Below are 19,900 nucleotides of genomic sequence, written 5' to 3'. Positions count from 1 at the left end.
TTTATGATCTAGATAAGGCATACATACCATCTTAGATATTTTACAATCTAGATAAGACATACATACCATCTTTAGATATTTTATGATCTAGATAAGGCATATATACCTATAAGAAAAAGTCAATTGGGATATCTTAATGGTACTGAACCCAAGTTTGAACAAAGAAGCTTAAACATTTTTCTCAACAGAAGCATTGCGTAATCTTGCATTTTCAGATCAATTAGCCTTATCTTGAGTTTTTCCTAGCTGGCCTGTTAGAGAGGGTGCAATCAACTTGTTCGATGAATAATCACTACAGTAAAATCATGAATTATCATCATCTATAGTACAATAAACGCATGACCAAATTTGCTATAACGTCTAGTTGACTATTCTGACCTGTGAACATTAGATGATGAATTTGAATTTAGAAAAATACAACATGATTCGGTTACCCCTCATTTCAAGATGCATTCATCGATTCTCCAAGTGTATTTTGACATCACCAACCTCAGTATGACACAAGCCATTACCGTTTCTTGAATGATATTTGGCTGTAGACATCAACAAGACAGCCAATTATATCAACAATCTAAGCATAAGACTCAACTTTCCAACCAGAATTTGACTATATTATTTGTTGTCTGACTGAATTTAATATTATTGACTGTCTTTAAAGAAAGTTAACTGCTGCAGATTCTTTAATGTGCACTTAAATATTGATACTAGAGGCTATTTGTGATGTCCTCTTTTTGGGGCATTAGGGATCCCAAAGTTAAATTCATAAAATATTAAATTTGGCTAATGAGAGTTAAAGCAAATTTATAAAGCAAGTCAATTTAATATTATAGAGGGAGTTAAAAGTGACAAAGGAGGAATAAGACGAAAAGACAGGAGAAGGGAGTTGAAGGGTCGCAGCTTCAGGCAATAAGAGAAGGCTTCATTCATTTGGACATGCCTAGTTTATGATTCATGTTGAAATTCTGAGATCACTGCAAATGTATTAACACTGCATGTTTGGTATGTGTGTCCCAAGTGCAGAAATCTCTTTATATGTGGACAAGATATGGACAGACATGTCCCTTCATGGGATGTCATGAGACATGTCTATTCATTAATTTATAATTAATATAACAATTTATATATATATATATATATATATAACCTCAACTTAGTCTCTTGAGTTTATCCAATAGAAGCTACCAAACATTAACACTCCCTCTTAGCTAAGGAGGATAACACATGACCATACATTACCTCAATGTAATATAAGAACATCTTTGATCAGAAGATATTCAACATTTTGATATCACATTTGATATCATGAGTATTGGCCTCCAGAATATCAACAAATGATATTCACCAAATACTCTAAGTAATAGTATTGGGAGCAATGGCCTTCTTAATATCATCTCATATGACATTCACCATGTACTCTTTGAGTAATCGCCTCCTAAATCTCGAGTTGCAAGATATTCACCAAGTACTGTGAGTAATGGCCTCCTAAATGTCAACTCATTTGACATTCACCACGTACTCTATGTAATGGCCTCCTAAACATCAATTTGCATAACATTCACCATGTACTCAAAAATATTTATAAGCTATGTGCACACACATTCTCATAATGTGTACCATATAAACATCCACCATAATTTATCCTGAACTACATTGACATCGTAAGACATTCATCGTAATAGAAGATTAAGTTATTGTAAGATCGTCACCTTTCAATAATTTCTACAAATAAAAGTGATAATATTTGGAATTCATTACTTCCTCATGATGTACACAGGGAGTAGGCCCATTAAAAAACATGTTGTCACACACATAACATCAAAATTTTACATAAAGTCAAACTCCCTCTAAATCTGATATCAACTTTTGTGACGTCATCGTACAAAGTTGACTATGAGGAAGTGTCAAACTCCCTCTTAATATTAATCTCCCTCTGAATATGGATTCTCCAATCTTTTTAAATTATTCATCTTGATAAAACCTTTTCCACTTTGATAGATGCCTTTCTGTTTCATCAATATTAATATGGTCCCAATATTAGTTTCTTGGAGATTTTGAATCTTAGAGAATTAGGTTTATACCCACCGCATGTATCTCTAGTGAACTTTGCCACTTCATACACTCTGTAATAACCCTCCTCAAATCTGCTCTCAAAAAAATGCTAATGAAAGCTCAAGGAATTTGATCAAACAATTCACATCCAAGGGACGTATGACAGATATAGTTTTTCAGCTGGCTTTAAATGACTCTTTTTTCAATTTGCATCAATGAGAATCTTGTGCTAGAAGACTCCAAATGGACTACACGATAGCCTAACATGAGTGTGCTACTAATTTTGACAATATTCAGTGCATATATATGATCTAAGCATGAGAAATGAACACCTACAGCCAACTGGCATTTTTACAAACAGTTGGTATGCAACTAACTAGCTGATAAATAATGATATTGAATTGCTTAAATGACACCAGCAACTATTATCTTCTTAATTTGCAATGAAATTTCTAATACAATGCTCATGAAATATGGCCAAGACTTTTGGCATTTACATGGATTACAAAATGATAATGCTGGTATAATGCACACTTACAGCTGAAATTTATAACACCTAAAAAAAACAATACTAATAAAGGAACCTGATTGTAGATGGCTGCAATAATTTTCTTCAATGCTGCCCCTTCTGCTTTGTTTTTCCGATTTGCTTTATCGAACTGCTTTTTCGGACTGCTTTTTCGGCCTCCTTTTTCGGTTCCGCTTTTTCAAATTGCTTTTTCGGCCTGCTTTTTCGGTTCTTCTTTTTCAGACTGCTTTTTCGTATCTGCTTTTTTCAGACTGCTACCCTTTTGAATCTCAAGACCATATCTTTCAATGGTGTCAAGATTTCCAGCTTGAAGGGATTTCGTCCTTCAAACTATTGAGACATAATCACTAAAAAAATTTCCAATTTCTTTGATATTTCCAACCATACTAAAAAGAAGCTCTTCCCTTTCTTTTATAGTGTTTTCACAAGAGCTCAATCCTTCGTTTTCTTAATATGGGATAAAACATCACTCCCTTTATGTAACTTGTGTCTCCAATGTGTTATAAAATAAAGGGGACTCTTTTAATTTAAATATTTCTCACAAACTATAGTCTATGCATTAATAAAGTTAAATATTTAAATTTAACTTTATAAAATAGCTTTATCATCCCATATTCTGATGTTCTCTTGTCCTGATGATGGATCATGTAGTATGATCCGAAACGTTGATGCTAAAAAAACTCACACAATCTAATCCAGAAACATTTCTCACATAACAAATCTTATCAATGATAAACAAGTCTTCTTGCCAATTTTAAACAATTACCATCGACATACCGCTGCCACTGGATGTCCGACCATATCCAAGATGACTTAGTATAAATAGTAACTATGCCCAAAGTTGCCTCAAAAAGACCTGCAACTGAAACTATCTAAGCCAAATGGCCTCTAAGCCCCTTTAATGTCTTGGTTAGCCTACGAGATCGTGGGGAAATAGGCTAACGACAACATCATGCTATGAATGCTAAAAAGGGGACATTACAGTCCGCCCTGCCCAAAATTGTTTGTCCCCAAGCAATGGTCGACCAACAACCCAGTCAATCCACCTGGATCCCAAATGTAGTCATGAACTATACTGTTGTCAGTCAACACAGGCTCCTACAACAACCTCTGAAAATTAACCAAGAGGAATCCATAATCAAATTGGCAAATACAACTCACCCAAACTCCAAAGTCAGGAACCCATGAGAAACAAGCTCTCGAAATATCAGAACCCAAGTAGAGTAGATAACCCAAACTACCAACATAGTAAATACCATCAACACATCCCACTAGCCTATGTGGAATGTACAATACAATTCTGCAACAACGATGAATACTCCCACATGAAACTGCACCAAATATAGAGAATCCACACACTGCACACCTACTGCAATTAACACAACTCTGTAGATCACCGATCACTATCTCATAACCATAACACCCATGCACTGCTGATGCTGAATAGTCATTACACGGTAGATAGCAAAAATGAGAGCCCAGACCAAACCTGTCTGCCATCAACTCCTCAACACATGGATCAAAAGAAAATCGATGAATATATCTTACAGTATAATGCTAGTAAAAAGAACCAATCCCAGTCAAAGACTCATCCTGCAGACGTGATACAACCAACTGTGAGTGATCATTAGCTAAGTAAGAGGATGATATAGCCAAGAGTGCAAAATCAACAACAACATCACTAGTCTTTGTGCCCTCCAAGTCAAACATACCACAATGCTCAGCTGCAGCGCCCAACTCAGCTGAACCTGTCTCCAGTGGAAACAGGCCAAATATGCCAATACTAGTGTCATGGATAGATATATCCTCATCTCCACTGCCTCTATCAACCTCGACCATGGACATCCTCGGATCACCAGACACCACGGTCAGTGACTATACAGAATTTGGTAAAGACTGAAGTAGTTCGAACTCCACGGTCACCTCAGCTAAATGAAACTGTGACTCCTCGAAAGCCAACTGTGTACTCTCAAGAAACTCAGAAGTCACCTCAAGCTGTTGAGTAAGCTTACTCACCTCATCTTCCTTGACCAATAATGCATCATATGTTGTACTGCCCCACTCCATAAGATAATCTCTATCGGCTACCAACTGCATATATTTGTCTCAGAATCTGCATAGCCTCCCATAAAGAGTGGATCTCTATCAAGGAAAGATAACTGCCTCCCTGCTCATCACTAGCAGGAGAACCCCATCCATAAACTGCTAACAACTGACGAGCAGCATCGAAATGCTCGCAAGCGATAGAAATGTCTCGCTCGCAAACTCTCAGCTAACTAGACACATGATTATGCTGACTGGTCAAACTCCTATACTCTACCCCTGGTACACTGTCCAAAGGAGTAACCTCAGAATGGCTATCATCTGTAATATTGCCATCCAAATTTTGCAGTCCAACTGCTGAACTTGTATCATCAAACGGAGTGACTGAGGCATCAACATAAACCTTCGTATCAAAGGAAACTGTTGAGGAGACTAAGTCCTCAAAACTGTCCACAACATCCCCCTGGGTGTCATCTGTAATAATTAGATCCTGAGACTCTTCTGTAAACTTTGTCATATCTGAGAGATCATCAACCCATTCCGACAAGAATGGTCGACTGGATACATGAACAATGCCCAACAAAAGTGTGTAAAAACTAATTCCAGCATCAAACAAGCTACTGGCATGGATGAGAACTACACCTGGCAAGCTACTAATCAAGTCCATGATGGTGCAACAGATACTACTACCAAAGAATAATAAATATCTCCGGTCAAAACGATCCCAAGTACTAAGATAAGGATCCCAACATCTAATCCATGAACGCAAACCAATTGGCAATTCAAGTAAACTTCTCACCTGAGTAATGTGAACAATACCAACTGACTTCACGCACCTGTCTACAGTCTCTGAATCCGGAGTGTGAATGCTAGACATACTCATATCATCATCAATATGTGACTCGACTGTAAAAGGAAACTAAGTCCCTGCTATATGCACTAACTCCAGAACTGAACTCACCTCAAGACAACGCTTGTCCACATGTCTCTCAGAATCCTGGAGAGCCAACTCCATTGCCTCCATGCCTTCCTTGATCTGCTGTAAGTCGTCACAAGAAGAACCTATTGTGACTTCTTTCTGTCTCTCCTGCAGTTGAATCATCCAAATGTGATTCTCAATCAATCCATGTATCCTATCATGATGAGATAAAGCCATGACAATATTCTTGTCCCTTGTTTTCAGCTGGGGTGCCAAACCAAGTAAAGAGCTACTAGCCTCTATCTCATGTGAAGAAGCATCCAACTGTGCCTGATACTCACTTTCTGCAAAGTCCTGAATGCTCACTTTCTGATCAACTGTACTATCCTCAAACATGACAGTATCCTCAACTGCTGTAACTTCATCCAGCCCAACTGTACTGGAATCACTATCTGTGTCAATCGCACAATCCGGTGTGCCTATGATATCACCTTCTGGCTCAACCTGCACAACGTCTATAACCCCTTCTACCTGTGAAGATGATGCAGATAAACCATTACCTGAAGATATGCTAATGTCTCCCTGTATCGAATCAGCATGTCTGTTAAACTCCTCATACAAGTTTCTGCCTGTCATAGGGAAGGTACGATCCTTAGGCCTATCAAAACGTTCAATCAATCTCTCCTTAAACTCCACATATGAGGTAATGTGTGCATGACCCATAGTGACCATACCATGATGCCACCACTTGTGTGCTAACCCATCCAAGTGAATTGTTGCATACTTAATAGCTTCTTCCTCAGGCATAGGATTCATTTGAAAGTATGTGTCAAGCCTTTGAACCCAAGCTCTTGCTGTAGACCCCCGAGCCATCATAATATGGTAATTGAAGTTTCCCTATTTTCTTCCATAGCTCATAGCTCTGGTTCTTGTCATGTCCACGAGGCATATGCTTCATCCGCACATCTATATACTCCCTAAAGGTAATTGCAGCAGTAAAATCTAGACCTCCGGCTTCCCAATCTCTCCTCGGCTGGTCCTGTATATCAGTGATCTGGGGCTCTGGTACGGCCTGCTCTGGAGCTCTAGGAAGAAATGTGGGAATCATGGGCCTCAAACTCACTGTCCTAACTTACTAGGGTGCATGACCAAAATTAATCTTTCCTTGGATGTATTAATTGGGATATTCCAAGGATCCCTAAATGTAGTTTGTCCTATTGTACACATGTGGAGGACATGTCATTGTTTGTCCTTTATTCCACATGTAAGGACAACTCTTTTTATTCCTTTATTTAGTTTATCCTCCTTAAGAGGATTGTGACACTTTGCACACACCTATTATGAATGTGGCATTCATAGAAATGGGAGTTACAAATGCAACTCCTTTCTCATCTCTATATAAGAGATGTTCCTCCTTCTTTCTTCTTCACTCTTAGCACTTGATGTTATTGTATTGAGCTATTTTTCTCCAACACTCTCTCTCTCTCTTCTCTAGGCATTTGCCTTCATTCATAATACTCACAAGGGGTAATATTCACAAGGGGTTTTCTTTGCTTTCCCCTTATAAATCCTTGTCTCCATTGTTGAACCATCTTGGTGTATGCTCTTGGATTTTGCTTATCTTATGGTAACATTGTTTCACACTTAACTTACTTGGATTGTTTCTCGTTCCTTGCTCAATATTATCATTTCTTACATGGTATCAGAACTTGGCTATCTAATCCTTGTTTTAAGTTTTGTGTTGAAGGTTGCCATTCATTAGAGCACACCTTATTTGGAGACGTCATTGAGAGAAGAAGTTTGTGTTGCAATTTTCTGCTCATTCTAACATCTTTTGTGTGCAGGTTTTTAGAGTATCATTTTTATCATTGCTTACTAACCCTCTTTGGAAGGCTTGCAGCCAAAGGGTTCTCTTATAAAAATTTCAAATTTTTTTTTTTCTTGTTTTGGAAGGCGTGCCGCCAAAACAAGAAGTATTACTTCAGTCCACTTATTTATATTAAATTGTGCAATTTTTAATAAATATTGTATATATTTGCTCTAATTCTTCTTCTTATCATTTAATTAAAAAATATTTCCTTTATATAATTGAAGGAAATAATATATTTGTATCCTTAAGAAAAATAATAATTTTTAAAAATATATATAATTTTCCTACTCCTTTTTAAAAAAATCTAATATACTATAATCTATATCTATTTGGTGTTTTTAAATTTTTTTTTGAAATCTCTCTTATCCATATGCATATCATTGTTTCCTACCTTTTTAGATCTTAAAGATCGCTCAAATCTTTAACTTTAGGAACTTTCCTAAAGTTTCCTTTAGAAACTTTCCTTTATTCTGCCATAAGTTTCGTTTAAAAAAATCTTCAGTTTCTGAAACCGCTGTATAAGTTTCATATCCCTCAAGTCCTTCAAATCTTATCTGGCCGAGTTCATTTCCACCCTTCTCTTCGTCTTCGCTGGCGTTGGATCCGCCATAGCCTACGATAAGCTGTCGTCGGATGCTTCTCTGGACCCTGCAGGACTGGTTGGGGTTGCAGTGGCCCACGCTTTTGCTCTCTTAGTCACCGTCTCCATTGCAGCCAATATCTCTGGCGGTCACGTTAACCCCGTGGTCACCTTCGGCCTCGCCATTGGCGGTCAGATCACCATCCTCCGCGGTATTTTCTACTGGATCGCTCAGCTTGCAGGCTCAATTATTGCCTGCCTGTTGCTCAAATTCGTCACTGACTCTTGTGGATTGGCGATTTAGTCTCCAAGACACGGACAACCTTTTCCGTCCTCAGATCCCATAGCCTCACTCCTCCGGTGAGAAGAAGTCTTGCCTAAAGTAAGACGTTTTTTTTAGGTTGTTTCAGTTTCTTAGCTTTGTTAAGGAATATTGTTTATTTTTAGCATTCCTGAGTTGATGCATGTGACGCTTTTTGATACGTGTCACTTTCATTATTATTTTTTCTGAAGATTCTTTTTTTAACTTTGCTCCAAGTGTTGCATCTTAAACGTTTTAGGTGCTATTTTTATCATTAGAAGCGTTTGAATTTCGTTTCCCTCTTGCATGCAATTCTGTTGCATTCCATCATTGTTTTTTATTTGGCATATCATTAATATAGGCATCCTAAATATAGAGAATTAGATTCGTTGTCTTTTTTAGGCTATTATCATCCTAATAACGCTTCTACAGGATTCTTTTCCAGGTTTATCCTTGTACTAACGTTTTGTTGCAGGATTATTATTATTGTTTGTTCAGTTCCATTATCACATTTTCAAGTTAACGTATAAGTCATATTTCTATTAGGGGGGGCATTTTTATTCATAAAAATGTCAACCTTAATTCCAGAAATAAAACTTAGTTATTCTAATTATCATTTTTGGAAAACTCATATCTCATTCATTTTTCATTTTAAACACCTCTTCGAAATAGCCACTGATCCCTCTCTTGAACTTGGTTCAGTGGCTACCCAAGACGAGAAAGATACTTGACAATCTAAAAATGAAGAAGCTTTAGGTTTAATTGGTATTTCCATTATTCCAGATTTATATGTGTTAATTGCTCACTGTTTTAAAGCTCATGATGCATGGTCCATCTTGCAAACCAAGTATGACAGTGGAGATGAATACCGCAAAATACAGTTGCAGGATCAACTTGAAGATCTCAAGTATGCAGATTTTAAAAGTATGGATGAATTTCTGTTAAAATTTGACTCTCTTAAAAGCCAAATTATTGCCTTAGGTGTTCAATTAGAGGACATTCGTTTAATTCATCTTATTCTTAAAAAGTGTCTTCCTAGACAGTTTCAACAGTTTATAACTAATATTCATGCACAGCTTGCTATTCCTACTTTAACTTCTCAGTTAACTTATGTTATTTTTCAAACTTTATTAAAACAGGAAGAAACTAAGCTAATTCAGTTTGGTACCCTTAAATCAACTGAACATGCATTTGTGTCTAGAAATTCAAATAATAATTTTCGTTCCAATAATAATAATAATAACCACAAACAATATAATACTAATTCAAATAATTCCAACAATAAATTTCATGTGAAATATAATAATAATAACAATCATCATAATAACACTCGTAATACTAATAATCAAAGGAATCATTCCAATTCCAAAACTCATTGTTCTTATTGTGGCAAAGATGGTCATATTGTCAATAACTGTTTTAAAAAGCAAAATGATAAAAAACCTATGAATAATAGTAACAATAATCAAAAATTAAATCATAAAAAAGGTGACTCTACTGGTTCTAATTCTCGTCATGCTTTTACTTGTAGCTTTAATCTTTGTAGACCTTTAGAATGGATTGTTGACAGTGGTGCATCACAACATGTAACTTCTCATAAAGAAATTTTTGATTCTTTACAACCTGATATTGCTAACATTCCTATTCAGTTAGCTAATAATCAGACTTGTAAAGTTGAAGGTTTAGGTGATGTTACTATTCCTAATGGTAAATTGCATGATGTATTATATGTACCTCACTTGAAAACTAATCTACTTTCTGTTTCACAGTTATGTCAGGACTATAAAGTTGAATTCTACAAAGATAAATGTTATGTCATAGATCCTCAAACTCAAAAAGTGATTGCTCATGCTAAAATGGATAATGACAATTTGTTTAAATTCCATGAATTTTCTAGTTCACGATATTCATTACATACTTCTATTGATTTCAATATATGGCATGAAAGACTTGGCCATTTAAATTCAGATTATATTACTTTCATGCAAAAGCACAATATGGTTGATGGCTTGCCTCACATTATTCCTTCTAAGATTGCCTGTACAGGTTGTATGAGTGGTAAGATGCATAGGGAGCCCTTTCCAAGTGGAAAATCATGGCGGGCAACTCATAAGTTGCATCTTGTCCAAAGTGACCTTTTGGGCCCCATGGAGAATAACTCCATCCAAGGTTCTCGGTATGCACTTACCTTTGTTGATGATTTTTCTAAACGAACTTGGATCTATTTTTTGCATAGCAAGGATCAAGTTCTTGATATATTCATTGAATTTCAGTTATATGTTGAAAGGCAATCTGGTTTTAAACTTAAAATTCTTAGAACTGATAATGGAAAGGAATATGTGAATAATGTTTTTCACTCTTATTTGAAATCATGTGGAATTAAACACGAGCTTACTATTCCTTATACACCACAACAAAATGGTGTGGCAGAAAGAAAGCATCGGACCATTGTTGAAATGGCTAGAAGCATGTTACATGCTAAGAATCTGCATTATAAATTTTGGGCTGAAGCCATGTTTTGTGCAACTTATATTCTTAATAGGACTCCTACCAAAGCTCTCAAGGTTATTACTCCAGAAGAGGCTTGGTCTGGTAGGAAACCTAATTTACAACATTTGCGGATTTTTGGATCTATTGCTTATGTTCATACTCCTAAACAGAAAAGGTATAAATTAGATGCTAAGTCATCTCCTTATATGTTTGTTGGTTATGAAGAAAACACTAAAGGTTATCGTGTTTATGATTCCACTACTAACAAAGTTCAAGTTGCTAGAGATGTTTGTATTGCAGAAAATGGAGTCCATGATTGTTCTACTACACATGATACAGAATTCAGTGGCACTAAAATTGTGTTGGTGGAGGACCAACCTCCTTCTCTTAACCCTACTCCTCCTCTTAACCCTTCAACTCAAGTACCACCTATTATTTCTGCTCCTACAACTCATGATATTCAAGTAGATACTAATGATGCTTTTATTGCTAATGATTCTTCCTCTAGTGATAATTCCATTACAACTAAATGTAAACCTAAATGGGCTCAAAACTTAATCAATGAAGGTGATGATTACATTTCTAGATTTGGTGGAGTTAAACATAGAAGGATTAATTATTGTAATTATGCTTTGATGACTACTATTATGAATTCTAACGATCCTAAGTCTTTTGATCAAGCTAACTCTCAACCTCATTGGCAGAAAGCCATGCAAGAGGAATATGATTCTTTAATTGCTAATCAAACTTGGGACTTAGTCAAGTTACCTCATGGCAAGAATATAGTTTCATGTAAATGGTTATACAAAACAAAATTGAATACTAATAATGAAATTAGTAAATTTAAGGCTAGACTAGTTGCTAGAGGTTTTTCACAAATTGAAGGATTAGACTATAATGAAACTTTTGCTCCTGTTGCTAAAATGCCTACTATCAAATTAGTTCTTGCTTTAGCATCTAAAATGAATTGGCCCATTCATCAAATGGATGTTAAAAGTGCCTTCTTAAATGGTGATTTACATGAAGAAATCTATATGGCTCAACCTCCTAGATTTGTTAAGAAAGGTAGTGAAAATCTGGTTTGCAAATTGAACAAATCTATTTATGGTCTTAAACAATCACCTAGAGAATGGTATTCTAAAATTAATTCTTTCTTTATTTCTCAAGGTTTTGCTAGAAGTAAGAATGATCCTAATTTGTATATTAAACATACTAACGATGATATTATCATTGTTATTGTTTATGTAGATGATCTAATTCTCACTTCTAGTTCAGATGCCTTGATTTCTGATATCAAGTTTCAACTTAAACAGAAATTTCAGATGACTGATTTAGGTATCTTACATTACTTCTTAGGTATGCAAATTTGCCAAACTCCTAAGGGTATCTTTCTTTCTCAAAGCAAGTATGCTTATGATCTTTTAGAAAAATTTAAGATGAATGACTCTAACCATGTTTCAATTCCATGTGAACTAGGAACTAAATTACTGGCTGATATGAATACTCCTTTTGTTGATGAAACTTTGTATAGACAGTTGGTAGGAAGTTTAAATTATTTAACTCTTACTAGACCTGATATTGCTTATAGTGTTGGTTTAGTTTCTCGATTTATGTCTACACCTCAACAAACTCATTTTAAAGTTGCTAAACGAATCTTAAGGTACATTCAAGGAACTATTAATATGGGCTTATTTTATGATGCAAATTCTGAATTTATTTTACATGGCTATACTGATTCCGATCTAGGTGGAGATCCCAATGATGGGAAATCCACTTGTGGTTATTGTTTCTTTGTTGGTTCAGGTGCAATTTCTTGGAAAAGCAAAAAAGAACATTCTATTTCCCTTTGCTCAACTGAAGCTGAATACAAAGGTTGTACCAATACAGCTATGGAAGCTTTATGGATTAGAAGACTTCTTCATGATTCGGGTCTACCTCAACAATCACCTACACCTATACATTGTGACAATCAAAGTGCTATTGCCTTGGCAAAGAATCCAGTTTATCATGCACGAACCAAACATATTTCACTTCAACATCACTTCATTCGAGAACAAGTTGAAGACAAGCAAATTACTCTTCTTTATTGTAAAGGCGAAGATCAAGTGGCTGATATTTTAACCAAACCACTTTCTAAAGAGAGATTTCAGTTCCATTGTAAAAATTTGGGTTTACAACCCGTTGATGTAAACTCCCCAAGTAAAGATTAAGGGGGGGTGTTAGAAAGATTAATCTTTCCTTGGATGTATTAATTGGGATATTCCAAGGATCCCTAAATGTAGTTTGTCCTATTGTACACGTGGAGGACATGTCATTGTTTGTCCTTTATTCCACATGTAAGGACAACTCTTTTTATTCCTTTATTTAGTTTATCCTCCTTAAGAGGATTGTGACACTTTGCACACACCTATTATGAATGTGGCATTCATAGAAATGGGAGTTACAAATGCAACTCCTTTCTCATCTCTATATAAGAGATGCTCCTCCTTCTTTCTTCTTCACTCTTAGAACTTGATGTTATTGTATTGAGCTATTTTTGCTCCAACACTCTCTCTCTCTCTCTTCTCTAGGCATTTGCCTTCATTCATAATACTCACAAGGGGTTTTCTTTGCTTTCCCCTTATAAATCCTTGTCTCCATTGTTGAACCATCTTGGTGTATGCTCTTGGATTTTGCTTATCTTATGGTAACATTGTTTCACACTTAACTTACTTGGATTGTTTCTCGTTCCTTGCTCAATATTATCATTTCTTACAGTTCCCAACTTGTTCACCTCCATTATGTGTCCCATCCTGATTATTCCCATTCTGATTGTTACCATTCTGATTATTACCATTCTGATTATTTCTTCCACCTACGTTAGCGTTCAACCCCATTTGACGAGCCATCATCTGCATCATAAGCTCCAATCTCTAACTCTATTCCTGTGCTCTCTGCTCTGCTGATCGCTGTCCCTGTGCTAAGGTGTCTAATAACTGTAAGAATCTTTCCTTTCCCTGATCTGGACTGGCATTCATTTTGTCAAACATTTTTCTCTCTATCTGGCTAATCCAAATTCCCAATAAGACCTCCACAGGATGGCAGAAAACCGCTCTGATACCACTGTAATAACCCTCCTCAAATCTACTCTCAAATAAATGCTGATGAAAGCTCAAGGAATTTCATCAAACAATTCACTTGCAAGGGACGTATGACAGATATAGTTTTTCAGCTGGCTTTAAATGACTCTTTTTTCAATTTGCATCAATGAGAATCTTGTGCTAGAAGACTCCAAATGGACTACACGATAGCCTAACATGAGTGTGCTACTAATTTTGACAATATTCAGTGCATATATATGATCTAAGCATGAGAAATGAACACCTACAGCCAACTGGCATTTTTACAAATAGTTGGTGTGCAAACTAACTAGCTGATAAATAATGATATTGAATTGCTCAAATGAAACTAGCAACTATTATCTTCTTAATTTGCAATGAAATTTCTAATACAATGCTCATGAAATATGGCCAAGACTTTTGGCATTTACATGGATTACAAAATGATAATGTTGGTATAATGCACACTTACAGCTGAAACTTATAACACCTAAAAAAAAAATACTAATAAAGGAACCTGGTTGTAGATAGCTGTAATAATTTTTTTTAATGCTGCCCCTTTTGCTTTGCTTTTTCGATTTGCTTTTTGGAACTGTTTTTTCGGACTGCTTTTTCGGCCTGCTTTTTCAGTTCTACTTTTTCGGACTGCTTTTTCGGTTCCACTTTTTCAGACTGCTTTTTCGTATCTGTTTTTTTTAAACTGCGACCCTTTTGAATCTCAAGACCATATCTTTCAATGGCGTCAAGATTTTCAGCTTGAAGAGATTTCGTCCTTCAAACTATTGAGACATAATCACCAGAAAATTTTCCAATTTCTTTGATATTTCCAACCATACTAAAAAGAAGCTCTTCCCTTTCTTTTATAGTGTTCTCACAAGAGCTCAATCCTTCGTTTTCTCAATGTGTGATAAAACATCACTCCCTTTATGTAACTTATGTCTCCAATGTGTTATAAAATAAAGGGGACTCTTTTAATTTAAATATTTTCCACAAACTATAGTCTATGCATTAATAAAGTTAAATATTTAAATTTAACTTTATAAAATAGCTTTATCAATGCATAACAAATCTTATCAATGATAAACAAGTCTTCTTGCTGATTTTAAACAATTACCATCGACATACCGCTGCCACTGGTTGTTTGACCATATCCAAGATGACTTACTATAAATAGTAAGTATGCCCAAAGTTGCCTCAAAACCCCTCAAAAAGACCTGCAATTGAAACTATCTAAGCCAAATGGCCTCTAAGCCCCTTTAATGTCCTGGTTAGCCTACGAGACCATGGGGAAATAGGCTAACGACAACATCATGCTATGAATGCTAACAAGGGGACATTACACACTCAAAGATGAATTGTCTTCATCCTTTGATAAAAGTTTTGTCTTTCAATTGAGAAATAGAGTGTTATTGATGGCAAGAACATATCACTAGAAGATATGAAATATTCTTTTGTAATCTCATTTGACAATCATTTTGTCACTCAATGTTATGATGATGAAAGAACTAGCTCTAATCTCCAAGAAATGCCTTACGACAAGGAGTCTTCAAGATCTCATATATAGACAATTCACCTTCTTCCTTTGCATACTCGATATACACAATGATCCGGTGACTTCATTTTTGAGGTTGAATTTCTATCTGTCATTTCTATAAATTCCAGGCCTACTCGACTGCAATATTCCATAAACTCTTCTTTCAGCAAGAGTCATTATCTCATATGATCAATTTATACTTTGCTCATCAATGAATTGCATTGAACCTATGAGAAACAAACATGAATTGGAAGAGTTCAAGCCTTAATAATTTACTGAATCAAATCAATGAATCTCATATTCTTCCCGTTACAGTTGCGAAAGAATGACACTTTTCCCTAATTCTGCTCACAGTGTTATAATCCTCTTTTGATGACTTTCAATGAATTAAAGTCTTGTTCTACTTTAGTTCAGATCTTAAAATAAATTTTGAGCCCCATTTGTCATTTGTTCCTCCCGTATCAAATGACATGCAACATCATAATCTTCTTCCATAAATGCTTCTATGCTATATTTCCACTTGAATTCTTGACCATCTATGCAACATTATGTATTTAGTTAAATTCAACTGCAAAGTGTTCTCCACCTTTCACTTTTCTTTGGATGCACTCTAGGATTAGCTTGCTTATTTATCAGAGGTTACATGTATTCCTTGCAGCATTGAAGTTTACGCTAACATTGAATAGTGTATTTGACTTCTCATTTATAACTGATGGCTTATTATGGAGAATGTGAAGTGTCAATAACAAAGCTGTTTTCTTTATTAGTTCACGTGGATGTTGGGGTTCCAGAATTTTTTTCTTTTTATAAATCCAAAATACCAATCTTTGTTTATTACTCCCGCACAACATATGCTTTACGATTATAGTATAACTGCATTATTGCTCATCTGCATTAGTTCCTTTGTCTTTTTCTCAAGATGAAAAGGCTATTGTTCATTCTCCACCCTTTTATGCCCATCTTGGAATAGACTTTTGTAAGTTTCTTTGTCGTCCAATGCCGGAGCTCTTCGCATTTTGATCATTGGCTACTACTATGACAATGATTAGATATGTCCCTTCTAGTATTGAATTTAATGTCTTCAAACCTTATGAATGCCCAAATCCTTCTTCTTAAAGTATGTATTTCTGCTATGTCTCTGATTTTCTTACATTTGCAACTTGGCTCTCATACCATGTTGAAATTATGAGATCACTGCAAATATGAACACTGCATGTTTGGTATGTGTGTTCCAAGTGCAGAAATCTCTTTATGTTGTGGACGAAATATAAATAGACAAGGCCCTTCATGGGACATGTCTATTCATTAATATTTAATTAATATAACAATTTATGATTTAACCCACCCTCCCCCCAGACACACACACACACACACATCACATATATATAATATATATATATATATATATAACCTTAGTTTAGTCTCTTGAGTTTATCCAATAAAAGCTGCCAAACATTAACAATTCAGACTAAAGATCTCTCTTGGAGAATTATATGGAATACTTCAGCCTTCATCCAGCCTAAGGACACAAACCCTCGTGCTAGTAGACAGTGAACGCAACCCCATTGTCCATGGAGACATCACATAAGGTGTCTCGCATGGGCTTACAGGTTCTTTCTTGGTTTTCCAATCTGACTGTAATTCCATGTTTAAGATTGGATTCTTGATAGTTAGTTATTGTATTGCTGATGTATAATGCAATAACTTATTTTGAAGAGTTTTTATGAGCTTTGCTTGTCTTGCTCTTGTAATTGCTGAATATTACGAATCAATAGAAATTTATGAGGTTTCCTATAAGAGCAATTATCGTTTATTTGCTGGTTAAATCTGAAAGTTTATTGCATAAACAATCTAGTTGTATTCTGAAATCTGTTCTTGAGATAATTTTAGGAGAATATCCATCCGGGATATTACACTATTCTATTTTGTCAGGTTGAGCAATATTTAATCAGACCTGTTGCTAAGTGAACAACTCTCTTATATCACTCTGGTGGAATCTTTCCTCTTATGGAGCTAAACTGTACCAAGTCACATTTCACAAAACCGGTTTTATAGTTGAGCCAAGTGTTGTATTAAGTAGTACTCAAAGGATCAATCTGGTAGCAGAGCTAAGATCCTCAGTAATGTTACTAGTCTAAACTCTCTACTGAGTCACGTGTATCAAGCCAGTCAATTTATTGCACAATTCTTCTATTTGTTATTTGACATTTATTATTAAAACATAAATTTTAATATCCTTTATATAGAAGGTACCAAGCTAGGAGAACAAAGATTATGAATAACCATAGGTAACCTAACTCATATTTGCCCGATATCACTCTCAGCAAGGTGTTACCAGTAGTTGATTGTCCTGATTTTTCTATTGTGTGTACACTGTGTAGTTTACACCTGAGCAGCTGTACACAACAACTCATTTCAATTTCTGATCTTTGCATCATTTAGATTTTAATTGCTATATAATGACTAACCTTTTTTCTCAGAAGCAACTTAAATTGTTCACAATATTACCCATAGATGCGTCATTCACCTTACCTTCTCCTTTAATTAAGTGATCAAATAAACCATGAGGGTTAGAACATAATGAACATGCTTGTCTCCCAATTCTATCAGCACCATGCTCTTTTTAACTACATTGTTGCCTCTTCTCTCTCTTCCAATGCCAGTATGCTGCCGTGTTTTCCTTTGTTATATTTTTTGCTTTAAATGTGCTTTGCAATAGTTTTGAGATGACAAATAAAATGCAGATAATAATGTAACTTGCAGCAAATAAACAACTCAGAAATATAACAATGTTCAGAAATACATGTAATTTCAAATTTTATTTCTGCTCTGAAAATATAAATATCTTCAAAGGTAAGAGCAACCTATATTATCAAATAGCATTAAATATCTATTTCAAACATAACTAGAAAATGCAGCAGTGAAATAAGCTGAACTGGTATTGAAATCAGCTAACTGGCACTTCTAGTTTGGACACCAATCATCAATAACTTCTCAAAAGGCCATAAAATCGATAGAAAAGATAGTGCAGACCCTAAATGCATCCAAACAGCAATGAAAACCTCTTCAAACCCCAAGCACCACCTTCCTCTATGCTCACGAACTAAGTTGGAACTTTGGATTCTGGTTCAGATGCTGGGTTGAGATTTGGGTTCGAATTTCGTTCATTTTTTAGGGGCCTGGATTCGAATTCGTTTTGGGTTTGTCTGTACAAAAGCATTTTTTGTTTATTGTGTATATGTGAATCTTTATGTATCTATATGCAGAAACAAATAAGTTCATACACCACTATGCTAATAGTAAAGCAACATAGCGAAATATACCACCATATAGATTAATGTTCTAGTCCAAATGACATGTTTTTACCTTTTTGTCCCTTTCAGGGTCTATTCTAGGGTTGGAGAGTTGGATTAACTGAAATAGACCCAAACAAAATTTAAAATGTCAAAAAAATCCATTTTTTGGCCAAATCAGTCTCGGTCCTGCCACAGATTTGCAAATTCATGATGAAAATGGCAAAATTCATGCAGGGTTCATCAGAAAGAATTTGGGGAGACTTTTAAGGTCTGCAGCAGACTTTTGCAAGAATACGACAAGGACTAAACTTCTGAAAGAACCATACCAGACTTTGGGGTTGCCAGAGAAGAATCTGGTAACATAGTTCACAACAAACAAATAAAGGAAATAACTCTTACCAATAATTCTTGCATTCTGCTCCTTCAAGATTGTAAATAAAATTGAAATCTGATGTATTGAACCACCAAGTAATCCTCCAAACTGGGTCTTTCAACAACGTAAAATATGCTGCTTGCAAGAGTTTCATCCTAATAAAGCTTGAGTTGAAACAAATCCAACTCAAGAAACCATGCAAGGTTTTCTTGGAGAGAACTATTAGAAATAATAAACTAAACATACAAAATGAGCTCTCCATCCCCTTTCTATAAGCCTCTTAGGAAACTTTCTAAAATCTCCCTTTTAAAATTGCTTTCTTAATTTATCAAGCCTTTTAACTCCAAAAAGTGAGTTTACTTTTAAAACATTTTCAATATTTATAAGTCACTTTTAAGCATCCCAATATTTAAAATATTCCATTATCTTTCCAAAAAGCTACAAGAATGAGGTGCCCAGTAAAAATGTTTAGTGAAAGAGGCAACCTGAGTGAAAATAATTACATACAACTCAGTAATACACCCACTCAGTGGCAATGGTCAAAATGCATTGGAATTGAAGTCCGACTGCATAAGAATGATCCTAATGATGAAAGATGATAAATGGACCTCACTGGGTAACTTATCAAAAATAGATGCTTCCTCAAGAATATTTGAGCAAAAACAAAAGATGAAAATAACATCTGAAAGCAGCATATGACTCCTCTAAGCGATCTAAGCTCATTGGTAGCAATGAATGACCCCTCTAATCATGATAACACAAACCCAAAAAGTCAACAGCGATTGCACTGCATTTCCCAAAGATCGTTTCTCCTCAAG

At 35.4% G+C, this 19,900-nt stretch overlaps 1 protein-coding gene and 1 pseudogene across 2 annotated transcripts in view; one reads left to right on the top strand and one right to left on the bottom strand.

Moving 5' to 3' along the window:
• Positions 1 to 19,900, bottom strand: part of LOC149547709 (uncharacterized) — a 229,185-nt gene that overhangs the window by 1,554 nt on the left and 207,731 nt on the right. The gene's annotated exons all lie outside the window — the stretch shown is intronic.
• On the top strand, positions 1,373 to 8,294 carry LOC149547710 (putative aquaporin TIP-type RB7-5A pseudogene; annotated as a pseudogene).

This window comes from Cupressus sempervirens, chromosome 7 (assembly GCF_028749045.1).
Source record: "Cupressus sempervirens isolate cs-2001-9-10 chromosome 7, ASM2874904v1, whole genome shotgun sequence".
NCBI lineage: Eukaryota > Viridiplantae > Streptophyta > Pinopsida > Cupressales > Cupressaceae > Cupressus > Cupressus sempervirens.
The sequence above is the reverse complement of the archived record's forward strand: the minus strand, read 5'-3'. Positions and strand labels throughout refer to the sequence as shown.